The sequence below is a fragment of the Ranitomeya imitator genome, chromosome 7, assembly GCF_032444005.1.
Source record: "Ranitomeya imitator isolate aRanImi1 chromosome 7, aRanImi1.pri, whole genome shotgun sequence".
NCBI lineage: Eukaryota > Metazoa > Chordata > Amphibia > Anura > Dendrobatidae > Ranitomeya > Ranitomeya imitator.
This window is the reverse complement of record NC_091288.1, coordinates 193,388,303-193,402,982: the sequence shown is the minus strand read 5'-3', so window position 1 is coordinate 193,402,982 and position 14,680 is coordinate 193,388,303. Positions and strand designations below refer to the sequence as shown.

The following is a 14,680-nucleotide window of genomic DNA, read 5'->3' as shown; positions in this document are numbered from 1 at the left end:
TTGTTCACGTAAAATGTCATCTTTAATTGTGCAAATTTGTCTGCTGGCGAAGTTGATTCATCGTTATTGGTCATTAATTCTAATTACAGAGGGGGAAAACAGCTCGATAAATGGAGTTAGATGTTAGAATAGCAGTTTCTTGATGTATTTGCAGCTTGTAATAGGAAACAGAAAAGACAGCCACATAGAAGGAAGCGTTTCTCGATTTCTCCGCAGCGCCACCACAGGGAAAATGAAGTATTACACCGTGACTATTGCTAGCAACATGCTGTCTATGTGTCATGGGGGTAGCGGATCCTCCAGAAAGAGAGAGTGCGGCAATTTTTGTAGCTATTTTATAAAGTTACGTCTTAAAGAGGGCCTAATGAACGATGAGGACCTGAAGAAGGAGCCTCACTAGTCTTTATGTCGTGCTTCCTCCATTGATAAGGCCTATAATGTGCATATCTCAAGCTTTCTTCTGATATCAGAACAAATATCAATGTTTGTGGGGTTTGGCAGCAACCAACCGCTTGAGACAGGCTGGTTGCTAGGGAAGCGCTGCATAGTAACCAGGGTGTTTTTATTGTGATTATCGGGCCCCAGGTCCCTAGCAACTAATTAGTCTTAGATTTCCCAAGTCATCAGCTCAAGGTCAAATTGACATTAGGCTGAGGGTGGTAAAGAGGTCCAGCTCAAATCGCATGTTATTATACGATCCAATAGTAAATTTAAATACACATTTAAGGGGTAACGCCTTCTTGTCTTTTTGAAGAGAATATGGTAAGTTACTATTAGTTGTATGATGATATGATGAGCCATAAGCACCTGTCATAAACCCGAGGATGATTGGCTTGCCAGACCTCTCTCCGATTGCTCATCTGGGTTTGGTCAGGAATGGCACAATGGATAGATGTATCGTATCGTCCACATTATCCAATGAAGATGATGTCTAATGTTCACCTTGAGAAAACTACAATTTCAGTTATGAACCGTCCACTTCATCAGGTGTTTTTACCTGATATCAGAAATCTTTTTTCATCTATCCATTGTGCCAATAGTAAATTAATGAGAACCCGTGGAGCTGAAAATGATGTCCAACCTGCAGACACCATATTTTAGAGTAAAATTAGTTGAGTAGGTTGATGTAGACTTTAGAGAAGGGAAAAATTCAGTACAATCGCCATGTATTCACTTGAACCTTTGCTCATTCTGGGTCTGAAGACTCCAGTGGGTAGTCCTAATCTGAGGAGTCCAGTGGGCAGTCCTAATCTGAGGAATCCAGTGGGCAGTCCTAATCTGAGGAGTCTGGGGGGCATCCTAATCTGAGAAGTCCGGTGGGCCGTCCTAATCTGAGGAGTCTGGTGGGCCGTCCTAATCTGAAGAGTCCGGTGGGCCGTCCTAATCTGAAGAGCCCGGTGGGCCGTCCTAATCTGAAGAGTCCGGTGGGCCATCCTAATCTGAAGAGTCCGGTGGGCCGTCCTAATCTGAAGAGTCCGGTGGGCCGTCCTAATCTGAAGAGTCCGGTGGGCCGTCCTAATCTGAAGAGTCCGGTGGGCCGTCCTAATCTGAAGAGTCCGGTGGGCCGTCCTAATCTGAAGAGTCCGGTGGGCCGTCCTAATCTGAAGAGTCCGGTGGGCCGTCCTAATCTGAAGAGTCCGGTGGGCCGTCCTAATCTGAAGAGTCCGGTGGGCAGTCCTAATCTGAAGAGTCCGGTGGGCCGTCCTAATCTGAAGAGTCCGGTGGGCCGTCCTAATCTGAAGAGTCCGGTGGGCCGTCCTAATCTGAAGAGTCCGGTGGGCCGTCCTAATCTGAAGAGTCCGGCGGGCCGTCCTAATCTGAAGAGTCCGGCGGGCCGTCCTAATCTGAAGAGTCCGGTGGGCCGTCCTAATCTGACGAGTCCAGGGGGCCGTCCTAATCTGACGAGTCCAGCGGGCCGTCCTAATCTGACGAGTCCAGCGGGCAGTCCTAATCTGACGAGTCTAGCGGGCAGTCCTGACAATGCCTGTAGGACCTCCCACTGGACTCCTAAGCCAAGAATGAGCTACAGCTCAAATTAATACAATTACTATTAATACAAATTCTACATGTCCAAGACAGTGCGTCAAAGCTGAACCTAGCCGAATAATACCCATGTGGTAAACCCCGAAAGTTCATCTTCGCTGTTTGAATTTCCAAGTTGTAATATAGTTTGGTCAATAAAATGCAGCAGAAATATAACGATGAGGGATTTAATTATGCAACAGGAGCGCTCAATAATTGATGCGTACTTGGAAACCTGTGCCATGCGATCTCTCGGAAGAACAGGGACTTTTACAACGCCGCTGAACCAGCGCTGACCCACATACCAGTCCTGTCCTCGTCTGTTCGGCTGGTACACTTTTATGGGGCCAGAACTAATGATGCAAATTGCAAATAAGAAAGAACATGAAGTCACAGAGTTAATGTAGCGCTAAAAATGTTCGGTAATAACATTGACCTCCGGTTCTGCTGTTCATGGAGTCTCACTTGGTTTCCTGCTTTAATAAATTCATATCCACACCCGAGTTACTTTGTACACGCCAATGAACATTAGGTAAAAGTGTAGAACAATTAGAATAGGAGTCTCCGAGGCAGTCCTATGGTTAAGCCTTGTGCACATCGCCTATAGGTTGGCCACCACATCCCCTGTTGGCTGTATGGCGCTCCCCAAATGCACTGTATATTCTACTACCCATAGAAGAATTACGTCTAGTGGTAAATACCTCTACAATACAGCAACTGATGGAATTGGCGGAATTCTTGTGTTACGTCCAGATTCGCCGCGGGTCCCATCACCGTTCCGCTACAAAATCTGCATGTGTGATGCGCAGATTTTACAGCCAATTTTGTTATCGATACATTAGAAAAAATGAATTACCTTTTTGAAAACTCACAGGTTTTCCCACCCAGCAACCATTCATTATGGATTTTGTAAGAACAAAAGTGCATGCAATTTTTGCCACTGATTGCACGTGTTACAAAGGGAGATATGCGTGGAAAGGATTAAAGGATTGACACACCTCGGCTTCAAACTCCGCACCGCATATCAATTGTTCCCTGGAATGGTGTGCATGAGATTACTTAAATGTCATCCACTTGCTGCAACTATTTTCCTCTACTTTCCCCTGAAATCTATGTCTTAATCTATTAAGAGACCCTTATCTTTTTTTCTATTCAGTCCTCCCTTATCTGCTTAAAGATCCTTCCATCCATCCATCCCAGTATTTTTTCCATCAGATTATAGCTTTTTAAGAAGGGAAAGAATAGAATTCAACATGTAGATCATATACCTTGCAAAAAAAAAGCAAAAAACAACAACTTGAAAGCAGTGGATGATTGTAGACTGAAGGAGACGGGGTTTGATTATTTATATCCTAGTGGTGAGAAATCTCTTCTGGGGAGAAACCATGGAAATTCTCTTCTATGAGTGTTGAGATAATGAATAACTAACACGGTATAGCAAATTTGTCCAAAGTCTGATTTCAGAAGCATCTGGCCAACTATCTTTTGTGCACGGGTGTCTCTTGACTCTCCTCAAACAGATGATGTCAGGAGGGAAAAAGTATTGAACACTTTGAATTGTGTGCTCAAGAGATAAGTTGCCACCAGAGGTGTCTAGAAGCTTCATTCCTCTCGAATTATTTGCCTCTGTGTAGGGAGAAATAGCTGTCATTGTCATGGAATATGGAGAACATATGGCAAAAATCAGTAACACGGGTCCGGGGCAACACGGTGGCTCGGTGGTTGGTCAACTCCCAGCAAGGACAACATCTCCAAGGAGTTTGTATGTTCTCCTCGTATCTGTGTGGGTTTCCTCCCACATTCCGAAGACATACTGATAGGGCATATGGCAAAAATCAGTAACGCGGGTCTCGGGCAACACGGTGGCTCGGTGGTTGGTCAACTCCCACCAAGGACAACATCTCCAAGGAGTTTGTATGTTCTCCTCGTGTCTGTGTGGGTTTCTTCCCACATTCCGAAGACATAATGATAGGGGATGTAGATTGTGACTCCCAATGGGAACAGCGATGATGTCTGTAACGTGCTCTGGAATTAATGCCGCTATATCAACGATTACAATAAAAATAAATGTAGGTGGTCCAAAAAAAAAAAAAAAGAGTATAGTCAAGTTTATTTTTTGCACCATAATTCTCCAAACCCTTTGACGAGTAGAATCATATTTTTACGAAGACGTTTTACAAGACATTACTGCATAATTGGCCGTCATAAATGACATTAATAAACTACGTTACGCAAAGGATTTTTTATGAGAATAGAAAAATAAAATGTCTGCTTCCTTACAGATGCAGCACCACTCTGCTCCATAGGCGGTGCCTGGTATTGCAGCTCAATTCTTTTTACTTGAATTACTATGATCTCCCTCCCTTGATATACAATTCGATCGTAGAACGAATCGGTGTATATTCCGTCCGATCTGATACAACTAGAAATTTTCCTAAATCCGGTTGGGATTTTGGTGCTTCTAGAAAGTCCATAGATGATACTATCGCACTGACATGCCGCACGTTCCTTAACGAGTGGGTGATTTAGTACAAGACGGCCATGAGTGATCTCCTACCTTGTGCTGAGCGCTCCTCATGCTCCAAGTCTCTGCTGTGAAATTAAGTTTCATATAGGAAGGAAATGGATTCGTTTCCTGAGCGGACTGTGTCCTCCGCGCTGTTTCCGAGCAGTGCAGAGCTGATTGTTGCATGCTGCTGGTAAAACATCTCCACGCGAGCTGCACTTGTTTTCCAACCCATACGCTGCTCACAAAGTTTCAGCCTCAATTGGCAGCGATCGCTAACCACTCCCTGTCGACTGTTTACAAGAATGGGGAATGGCTCACAAAGTGATACGCGATGATGAGATTAGAAGAAAAGACAGACACACAGGTGCCTGATGCTCTCCAAACCGCTCGCTCCCATTTCCTGCCATAGTGGATCTGTAACGCAGACGTCTCCGGTACCAATCTCTCCGCAATGCAAGCCAAGCGATGAAATAAGTTTAGTTTAAATCCACATTAAAGGGAACCGGTCAGCATAGTTGACATAGTACGGTTGAGAAAAAAAAGACATGTCCATCAAATTCAACCGAGGGATGGGAAAAAATAGGTACAACCATAATTCATGATCTACTCTTCCCTAAAGAGCAAGTTTTTTCCTTCTAGATCCCGAGTGTTGATCGTCTGGATCGACATTCATTCACACATTTACATAAGAGTTTCTGAAGCCATCAACAGTTCCTGCCGTGTCCAGCTCCCGACAAGAAAGGATTTCTTCCTCTGAGGAAAAGAAAGGTTCAATCTCCAGAGACAACACTTCTTAACCATGAGAACTATTAATCTGTGGAGCAGCCTAAAGGTGTTTTCACATCTCGTTTAGGCACTCGTTCTGTGACCTGTTGGGGCTTACGTCCGAACCGCCCGGTAAAACGACATTTGGACGTATGCACCGACGGGACCATCGATTATAATGGTTCCGACAGGACGGACGTGTGCTCTGCCGTGAATCATTTTCAGTGGTATACACCTGCTGGAGGTGGACACTCGGACATCATAGACTGTGTCTGGGTGTACGTCTCCAATAGGCATATACACGATAGAAAGTGATGCACGACAGAGCGCACATTCACCCATTCAGAACCATTATAGTCTATGTTCCATTCGGTGCATACTTCCAAATCCCGATTTGCAGGGGGTTCGGATGTAAGCCCCAACGCGCCACAGAGCGGGTGCCTAAACGCAACGTGAAAGCGCCTTTAGGCTTCTCCACAGATTAATAGTTCTCATGGTTAAGAAGTGTTGTCTCCTCTGGAGATTAAACCTTACTTTTCCTCAGAGGGAAGAAACCCCTTCTTGTCTTTTAAGGGGATTTACACAAAACAGGTTGTGACCATATATTTTGTATGGGTCGTTTATGTACTAGTAAAAGATAATCATGTCAACCCTTAGACTTCTCTTCTCAAGAGTGAGCAAATGTAATGATTTTAGTATTTCATCATAAGTTAGCTCCTCCATGCTTTGTGGCTCGTCTTTGTACATTTTCTTTACTTTAGGGAAACCTTTTAAGAACTGAACTGCGTATTCTAGATGAGGCCTGACTAACGCTTTGTAAAGTGGTAGTATCATGTCTGTGTCCCATGAGTCCATGCCTCTTTTAATGCATGAGAATGTCCTACTGGCTTTAGAAGCCACTGTGATCTACCAGTACATCCAGGCAAGTGACTCTCCTAGGTCTACATTCCCTAGAACATATGACGCCTATAAGAGAATGATCAGTCCTAATGTGTTGCACATGTTTCCTATTTGCGTAACTTTTCTTTTATCTACTTAAAACCCCATATACCACATGGATGCCCGAACAATTAGTTTGTCCGAGTCAGCCTGAACATCGTCCATAGAATGCGCTGTACTAAATAGTTTCAAAAACACTATGTCCACAGCTTCCTCTTTGTCCAGGTCACCAAACATGATCAGTACTTACAAGCTCTTTCCTACTGAGCTTGCAAGTATTACACGAAGGCTGGCCAAGATCGCTGGAGCTAGCTGTTGGATCTTAATCCTGGCCAGCTTCAGCCTCACCTCAACTGAGATCTTGCTTACGTGGGGCAACACGGTGGCGCAGTGGTTAGCACTACAGCCTTGCAGCGCTGGGGTCATGGGTTCTAATCCCACCCAGGACAACATCTGCAAAGAGTTTGTATGTTCTCTCCGTGTTTGCGTGGGTTACCTCCAGACACTTCGGTTTCCTCCCACATTCCAAAGACATACTGATAGGGAATTTAGATTGTGAGCCCCATCGGGGACAGTGATGATAATGTGTGCAAAATGTAAAGCGCTGCGGAATATGTTAGCGCTATATAAAAATAAAGATTATTATTATTATTACCTGAACTGTCACTCAATCAGGAGCTCCCTCTACGACACCAGCCAGGGAAAAAAAAATGGACCATGGTCCCTATTGGTTAAAATATTAGACCCAGATAAAGACCATTGTGTTTTCTAGAAGATATCATTAGTAAACATTCCTATACAGATCCAATGTTACAGGACAATGCCAGGTTTGGGCCATGTAGGGTAAGGCTGGGTTCACATTGCGCTAGGTGTGTCCGTCTAACGGACTCGTTTTTAAGTAGTAAAAACGCAATGTAACGCACATACTAACGCGCCCATAGACTTGCATTGTCTGACGCATCGTGACGCATCCCTAAATTGGTATGCGTTTGTCACATAACGTTTTTTTTCTGACGGACCTTCAACGCGGCTTGCAGCGTTTTCGGGTCCGGCGAAGCTAACGCACTACTAACGGAAGCGTTCATTCTGCCATAGAAGGCTATGGCAAACGCAGTCAGACACAAATCATGAAAAATTTCCAAATAGGACCACACGTTTTAATAGCGTTTGAGGGTGGTCACATGTGGTCATGTGACAGGAAATGTGATTTCGGCCATTAAAATATCCCACTCACACAAAGTCTCCTGCACGTGACAGAGTGTTTTGCCGTAGCTCTTATAAAATGTAAGTACATTTCTATATATTATATATCTCTGTATACATCATGGGACTGATGCTTTCACGAAAAGTGCTGCGATGATGATGTATCTCATCCTTCACATGTGAGAGCAGAACATCAAAGGTCTCAATGGACATCCGTAGATAGCGTTGGAATTTGAAGGGATGATCCCGAAGCTGCACATACAGGGTGTGAAAGGCACCATATGTACTCCGCAAGAAATTCACTTCGTGGATCCAATATCTCCTTTGCGAACTACGCTTTCTCTGCCGAAGTCGCAACCGCATCAAGCGAAATCTGACGAGCTCAGACACAAACATCTTGCTAGCAGAAGTTCACTCAATGCTTTCAAAATGGAGAATGAGTCTGTGCCCACACCCGACAATGACAAAAGGGAGAAAAAAAAAAAAGAACAACTTTATTGACAGTGACAAACGCAGACAAACGGATACTTCGTAAACGGACATCAAAATGAAAAAACGCGATCACATGCGTTAACGCTAGCGTTACCGTGACGACGAATTTCACATATTTTTGCTCCATTTCTGTACATGCGTTTAACGCATCCGTTTAACGCCATGTACTTGACGCAATGTGAACCTAGCCTTAGATGTCTCCCAGAATTTGTAATCTATATGGTTAATACCGGTGACAGAGTAGATTGTCTTTCACAAGGATTCAATCTGCAAATTGTTTTATGGACGTTAATAAACTTCCTTAGACTCTATCGATATATCATTTTCTAGATATGTTATTAATATCTGACCTGTGAAGTCAAACTTGTTCTCCACATGAAAGGGAGAGATGGTGTTTACACGAGGCCCCGAGACTAATTTCCCACCCATGGTCCTCAAAGTCAGTGAGATATCTGCCTGTCTGTGATGCCCATTATTTCGGCTCCTTGCCTCTCTTATGCTAAATACACAAGAAAGATAAGAGCAGAGTTAAGAAAACAAGTCGGGTATTGTTCTCTTTAGGTTAAAAAAAAAAGTCATATTTATAAGAATACAAAGTGAAGGGTTAACTTTTTAAAACTGTTTAAGGTTATTGATCTAAATATTAAAATAATTAAAAAAAAAAATTTAATTCACATAATTTGAATAAGTTCCAGTAATGTCCACTGACATTTTGAAACAGAAAAAATAAAATAAAAAGAAGTAGCAAAAATCCTAAAATAAAAAAAAAATACAAGTGACCATTTAGTGATAAGAACCTATTTATGCGGGACAACCACACTTCCAAGGCGCTGAAAACGAGATCGTTAATAGATGATTTTGAGCGCATAGGCTGTCTTTGTTCTCAGCAGCACATGCCCTGTCTTGCGCAGTTCAATGTGCTTTCAAGCAAGCTTAATAATCAATGAAAGAGCGTTTGGTTCCTTTGTTGGGTGATTGGCAACTGGTTGCTACTAGCGAATTATCAGGAAACAAGTGTGCCTAGAAATCAGCCAGTGGATATGCACCCTTAGGGTGATGGTCATGAGATGGGGCATAACACCAAGTAGCCAGGTGTCGGAGATGTGGCCAAGTTGTCCTAGAAAACTACACAGCCAGACAAGTCATTGCTGTATTCATGTTGACTATAAACATTCATCGTTGATTGATAATGGTTGGATGTTTTTTTTGTAGGTCTATCCACAAAACCCCATGGCCATTATCAAACAAGTCAAATGTAAAGCCTTCCTAACCTACATAACCTTGTGGTTTTCTGCCTCATCCTTGCCTCACCACGACCACCCAATGCTTGCAATGTAGGACTACATCTAACCATCAACCAGTGAACATGGTTACCTGTAACTTAATTTTGTCGGAATATCTATTCTTTATTCCTTTCCGTTTCACAAGATGCTTGTGTAAAGACTTTGTTAAGCAAACATGGAAAAGTCTTCTGGGTTCGTTATTCATTGATCAGCAGAATTGGAGACAAACTTCTGCGGTGAAGGATTACTTCTGCCGAAGAGTCCAGAATCAACAAATTCATTGTCGCTGTTTAAGTCAATATTGTTGTAGAAGAGCTTCACGTAGTTGATGCGGAACGCTGATCTCTGGAGTATGTGAAATATGTGTTCTCTCAGTCAAATTGTGTTACCTCCAGGCCACCTGTAGCTTCTGTCTCATCTACTCTGACAATCCCTGTTATAATCACCTGCCTTCCATTTATGCTCTCCAAAATGAAAACGAGCAGGTGGAGGCCGCTGAGATCACAGAGCGTGAAAATCGATCATGGAGGAAGAGTCACTCAGGATCTCCTGGGGGGGGAAAAGTATAAGGTTTCATTTAGTAGATCACTCCTTCAATTTGCAAGACATAAAATAGAATGTGGTTTAACTATTGTCTACTACACAGCACACTTTGCAACGTATTGCCAGAATTTTTTATTCCTTTGTGTGGTATCGTAACATAGTCTTGATGAAGTGAAGGAGCAATCTAGAAAGGTGCTGTGTCTAGAAGAAACCACAAATAACTTGCATTGGGTGTTGGTTTAGGATGTAAAGTTTAGTTAAGCTTTGACTTTTCTTGATATTGGTGTAAATATGAGCAATTTCAATCTTGATGTTGTGGTTCGGTGTCCAGTTGGTCTTCCGTGGCTGCCGGTCTTCACTTTTTCGTCCCATTATCCTGGACAACCCTAGTATCTACTAGGCCCCGTGATGTATCCCAAAGTAGGATGCCTTGATGAGGATGTCAGGCGCAGAAGTTAAAACTGTCTACCACGAAAGAATGGACTGGATGCTTGAACTAATGGACTCTTAACTATTTGTCTCCTTTCATAAGAGTGTCCCTCCCAGTGTTCTCCACTACGCCATCTTATTAACTATCTTCTGATGTTCCAATGTCATTTAAAACTGGGTTATATAAGGTGAGGACTTTTTAATCCTTATTTGCAATTATGAGTAATTCCTATAAACCATCAAGTGCCAGAAATATATGAACATCTCAGAGATTGCCCTAGTGTCGCGAGTCTGACTGCAATACCTTAAAGTAAGCCCAAATCCTTAAGTCATCATGCTTAATACCATCGAATTATTTCAAAATATCAGAACGACTACTCAAAAATGTTATGAAATATTTTTCTCAAATTCTTATTGCCTGTTTATTATATACTAGATGGTGGCCCAATTCTAACGCATCGGGTATTCTAGAATATGTATTTATGGATGTATATAGCAGCCACATAGTATATAGCACAGGCCACGTAGTATATAGGAGCCATGTAGTATATAGCAGACAAATACTACGTGGCCTGTGCTATATACTATGTGGCTGCTATATACGTACATATTCTAAAATACCCGATGCGTTAATACAGGCCACGCAATATATAACAGTGGCCACGCAGTATATAACACAGCCACGTACTATATAACACAGCCCACGCAGTATATAGCAGCCAAGCAGTATATAACACTGGCCACGTAATATATAGCACAGCCCATGCAGTATATAGCAGCCACGTAGTATAGAACACTGCCCACGCAGTATATAGTAGCCACATAGTATATAACACTGCCCACGCAGTATATAGCAGCCACATAGTATATAACACTGCCCACGTAATATATAGCACAGCCCACGCAGTATATAGCAGCCACGTAGTATATAACACTGCCTACGCAGTATATAGCAGCCATGTAGTATATAACACAGCCCACGCAGTATATAGCAGCCACATAGTATATAACACTGCCCACGCAGTATATAGCAGCCACGTAGTATATAACACTGCCCATGAAGTATATAACACTGCCCACGTAATATATAGCACAGCCCACGCAGTATATAACACTGCCCACGTAATATATAGCACAGCCCACCCAGTATATAACACTGCCTATGTAGTATATACCAGCCACGCGGTATCTAACACAGCCCACGTAGTATACAGCAGTGTGGGCACCATACCCCTGTTAAAAAAATAATTAAAATAAAAAACAGTTATATACGGTACTCACCCCTGGGATCCACTGAAGCTCCGGCGATAGGCGCGCGGCTGCCGCCATCTTCCGTTCCCAGGATGCATTGTGAAATTACCCAGACGACTTAGCCGTCTCGCGAGACCGCTAAGTCTTCTGGGTAATTTCGCAATGCATCGCCGGGAACGGAAGATGGCCGTCACGAGCGGCTCGGTGGACTACGGATGATGAGAATAGCAGGTTTTTTGTTTTTTTTATTATTTTTAACATTACATATTTTTACTATTGAAGCCGCATAGGCAGCATCAATAGTAAAAAGTTGGGGACACACAGGGTTAATAGCGGCGGTTACGGAGTGCGTTACCCGCAGCATAATGCGGTCCGTTACCGCCGGCATTAACCCTGTGTGAGCGGTGACTGGAGGGGAGTATGCGGGCGCCGGGCACTGACTGCGGGGAGTAAGGAGCGGCCATTTTCTTCCGGACTGTGCCCGTCGCTGATTGGTCGCGGCTGTTTTGCTGCGACCAATCAGCGACTTGGATTTCCATGACAGACAGAGGCCGCGACCAATGAATATCCGTGACAGAAAGACAGACAGAAGAACAGACAGAAAGATGGAAGTGACCCTTAGACAATTATATAGTAGAAGCTTTTTGCTTCCAATATTCGTTATTACAGTATGGGTTCTACATTGTAGAAGCTTGAAGTGGTTACCTCCTGTACGACTTCTATGGGAAGAACCCAAAGTTGCAAGAACCAAGTAGTACATCACATTAGGATTACACATTGATCTGTAGATTGGGCGCAGCTACTACTGAAAAGGATCCTCTACGTTAGACAACTGAAACATTTTAGAAGGGTCTCTTGACAAAAAGGTCACAAAGTGTCCCCCTTCTTTCGATCCACAGTAATCAGCTGTAATCTGTCGCTGAATGTGGCCCAAATCAATGGGTTGTCTGTGTAACAAGACAGCGCAGTCTTCCAGAGAGGGAAGATACCCTTGTAGCTCTGGCCAAAAGATGAGATCACTCTAACCATTATATGGAACAGTACCATGTAAAGTAGATAGTTTTGTGGAAGCCTGGTAGCTATTATTAGGGCTTGCATGGACAGGCTTTTAATCCCTATATAGGGATCAGGACTTGTACGTGGCCCCCTTGGTTGGATCCATGGAGTGGCTGCTGGCCAGTGGAACGGGTTGGCGGAGAAGGGTAGTATAAACCAGGTCCAGAAGTCGGAATTGTCAGGCAAAGGTCAAAACAATTCAAGTGAGCAGCAGAATAACACACTGGATCAGGCAGTAGAGAAATAAGGACTGAACCAGGGCCAGGTATAACCTATAACTGGCAACTGGAGGCAGGGAGCTGGGGTTTATATAGTGTGAGCTCAGCCCAAGGCTTACGGAAGAGAATTTGTGAGATGACCAAGTTGAGGAATTAATCCTCAAGCTCCCCACCTGGATGACACCATAAGTCCCAGAATATCAAACAGCTGTAACTCTTGCACCGCATTGCCCGCAACAGAGGAGTGGCACCACCTGATGCCAGAAGCAGTGTGAGCGAGCATTGACATGGATGTAACCTAACAGGAAAATGTTGCGTCATGTGACCCTTCTTATAAAATAATTGGGATTTATATATTTGGATTTAATTTTCATCCTTATTTTTTTTGGGGGGGCGGGAAGATAATTGTTAAATTACGTGACAACCGGAGTTTTCCTTTAAACTCATTTATGATCCTGTCACGCCTGTAATGGCGTCACTGTCGACAGTGAATTCTTTGTCACATGTCTGGTTGGGAATAAAAAAAAAAAAACAGGTGAATCACCATTTTTATTGATTTCCTTTCGTCAGAACGTTAATACCGGATGAAATTTCAGATCGACTCTTTCATCCCTGAAGCGAGTAAAGCGATAGGAGGAAATGAGATGTCATAAATATCTGTATCGTGATGTTACGCTCCACCAAATCCTCTCATGTTAACGGACAGTATGTGCATGAGGTATGAGCTAAACCTAAGGCAGTGGGTGTACTTATTTTCCGAAATAGGGGGGTTCTACAGCCCTGGGTGCCATAACTTGTGGATGGAAAGACAGATGGAAACAAAGGAGACTATTACGGCTACACCCACCGCCACAAGAAGGGACGTTGTTTTGATTTTTTTGTGTGGTGTTCCCTTTTTTCTACCTTCCTGCCTGCGGGAAGGCTTTATTACTTGAGGCCTACGCAATCTGGCGCCCTGGCGAAGCCTTTATACCTAAACTCACGATATATTTGTCAGCATGCAAACGAAAAATTCAAAGACGCCAAGAGATGCAGTGACCCGTTTTTGAGGTATATGGGTTGTTCCGCACCGACAAGTGAATTAAGGGAAGTGGAACGGTAGTTTTTGAGGGGTTAAATGAAAGCGGAAACATCCAACTGATCACTGTGTTTCCAAACCCCGAATCTCTGTAAAGCCTTTTGCGATTAGAAATGCTTGAATGATTACTGTGTGGCAGGGAGGACTTTAATCCCCGGATCTGTTTACAGACACGGGTCCAGGCTGACCGCTTGGGGCAAAGGCCCCTGTGCAGGCCCGAGGCTCCACATCTCATTAGGAAAGTCACTTTATCCCAGCCATGTCTGTCAGTGGTGACCAGCCTGTCAGTGGGATTTATTACACCCGTAAACTGCCAGGGACAGAACTGCATTCATATGGGAGACTCTAAAACATAATCATTATTGGCACGAGCATAGTCGCCGGCTTCTCAACCCGCAACTAGGCAAATTGATTAGCGCAGCTTGGCCGGCGCCATACTGCAGTGAATCCCATGCCAATAGGGACCTGACGTTAATTAGAATGCTGTCAGCGTAGGGCGGTATCTTATATTGACGTAGCAGAGCTGAGATTGCTATTCGGCAGTCCGAGATCAGGTATTTCGGTAATGTGGCTAAACTAGTATGCTTCTACATAGGACTGCGGGCGAATCTGTGGCATTATCTTGAGCATCCACGGACACAAAATTGAAAAATCGTATTTAGGCGGGTTTTAATATTAACCCGTTTCGTAAGATCGCGGTGACGCATTGCAATATGGCATTTTATGGTTTCCTTGTCGTGTTGCAAATAGTGATGAGCGAATATACTCGTTACTCGAGATTTCTCGAGCACGCTCGAGTATTTTTTAGTGCTCGTAGATTTAGTTTTTCTTGCCGCAGCTGAATGATTTACATCTGTTACCCAGCATAAGTACATGTGGGGGTTGCCTGGTT

The 14,680-nt window shown here is 43.6% G+C and overlaps 2 protein-coding genes across 5 annotated transcripts in view; one reads left to right on the top strand and one right to left on the bottom strand.

The window, feature by feature from the left end:
* The window catches only part of C7H7orf50 (chromosome 7 C7orf50 homolog), a 257,785-nt gene that overhangs the window by 161,060 nt on the left and 82,045 nt on the right, over positions 1-14,680 (top strand). The window lies entirely within an intron of this gene.
* The window catches only part of GPR146 (G protein-coupled receptor 146), a 43,356-nt gene that overhangs the window by 1,821 nt on the left and 26,855 nt on the right, over positions 1-14,680 (bottom strand). The window contains exon 1 of one of the 3 annotated variants that reach the window (XM_069734285.1): positions 4,580-4,734. The exons of the other annotated variants lie outside the window; for them this stretch is intronic. The gene's annotated coding sequence lies outside the window, so the exon portion shown is untranslated. Of the gene's footprint in view, positions 1-4,579; positions 4,735-14,680 lie in introns of those variants that run through there. 3 annotated transcript variants of the gene reach the window in all.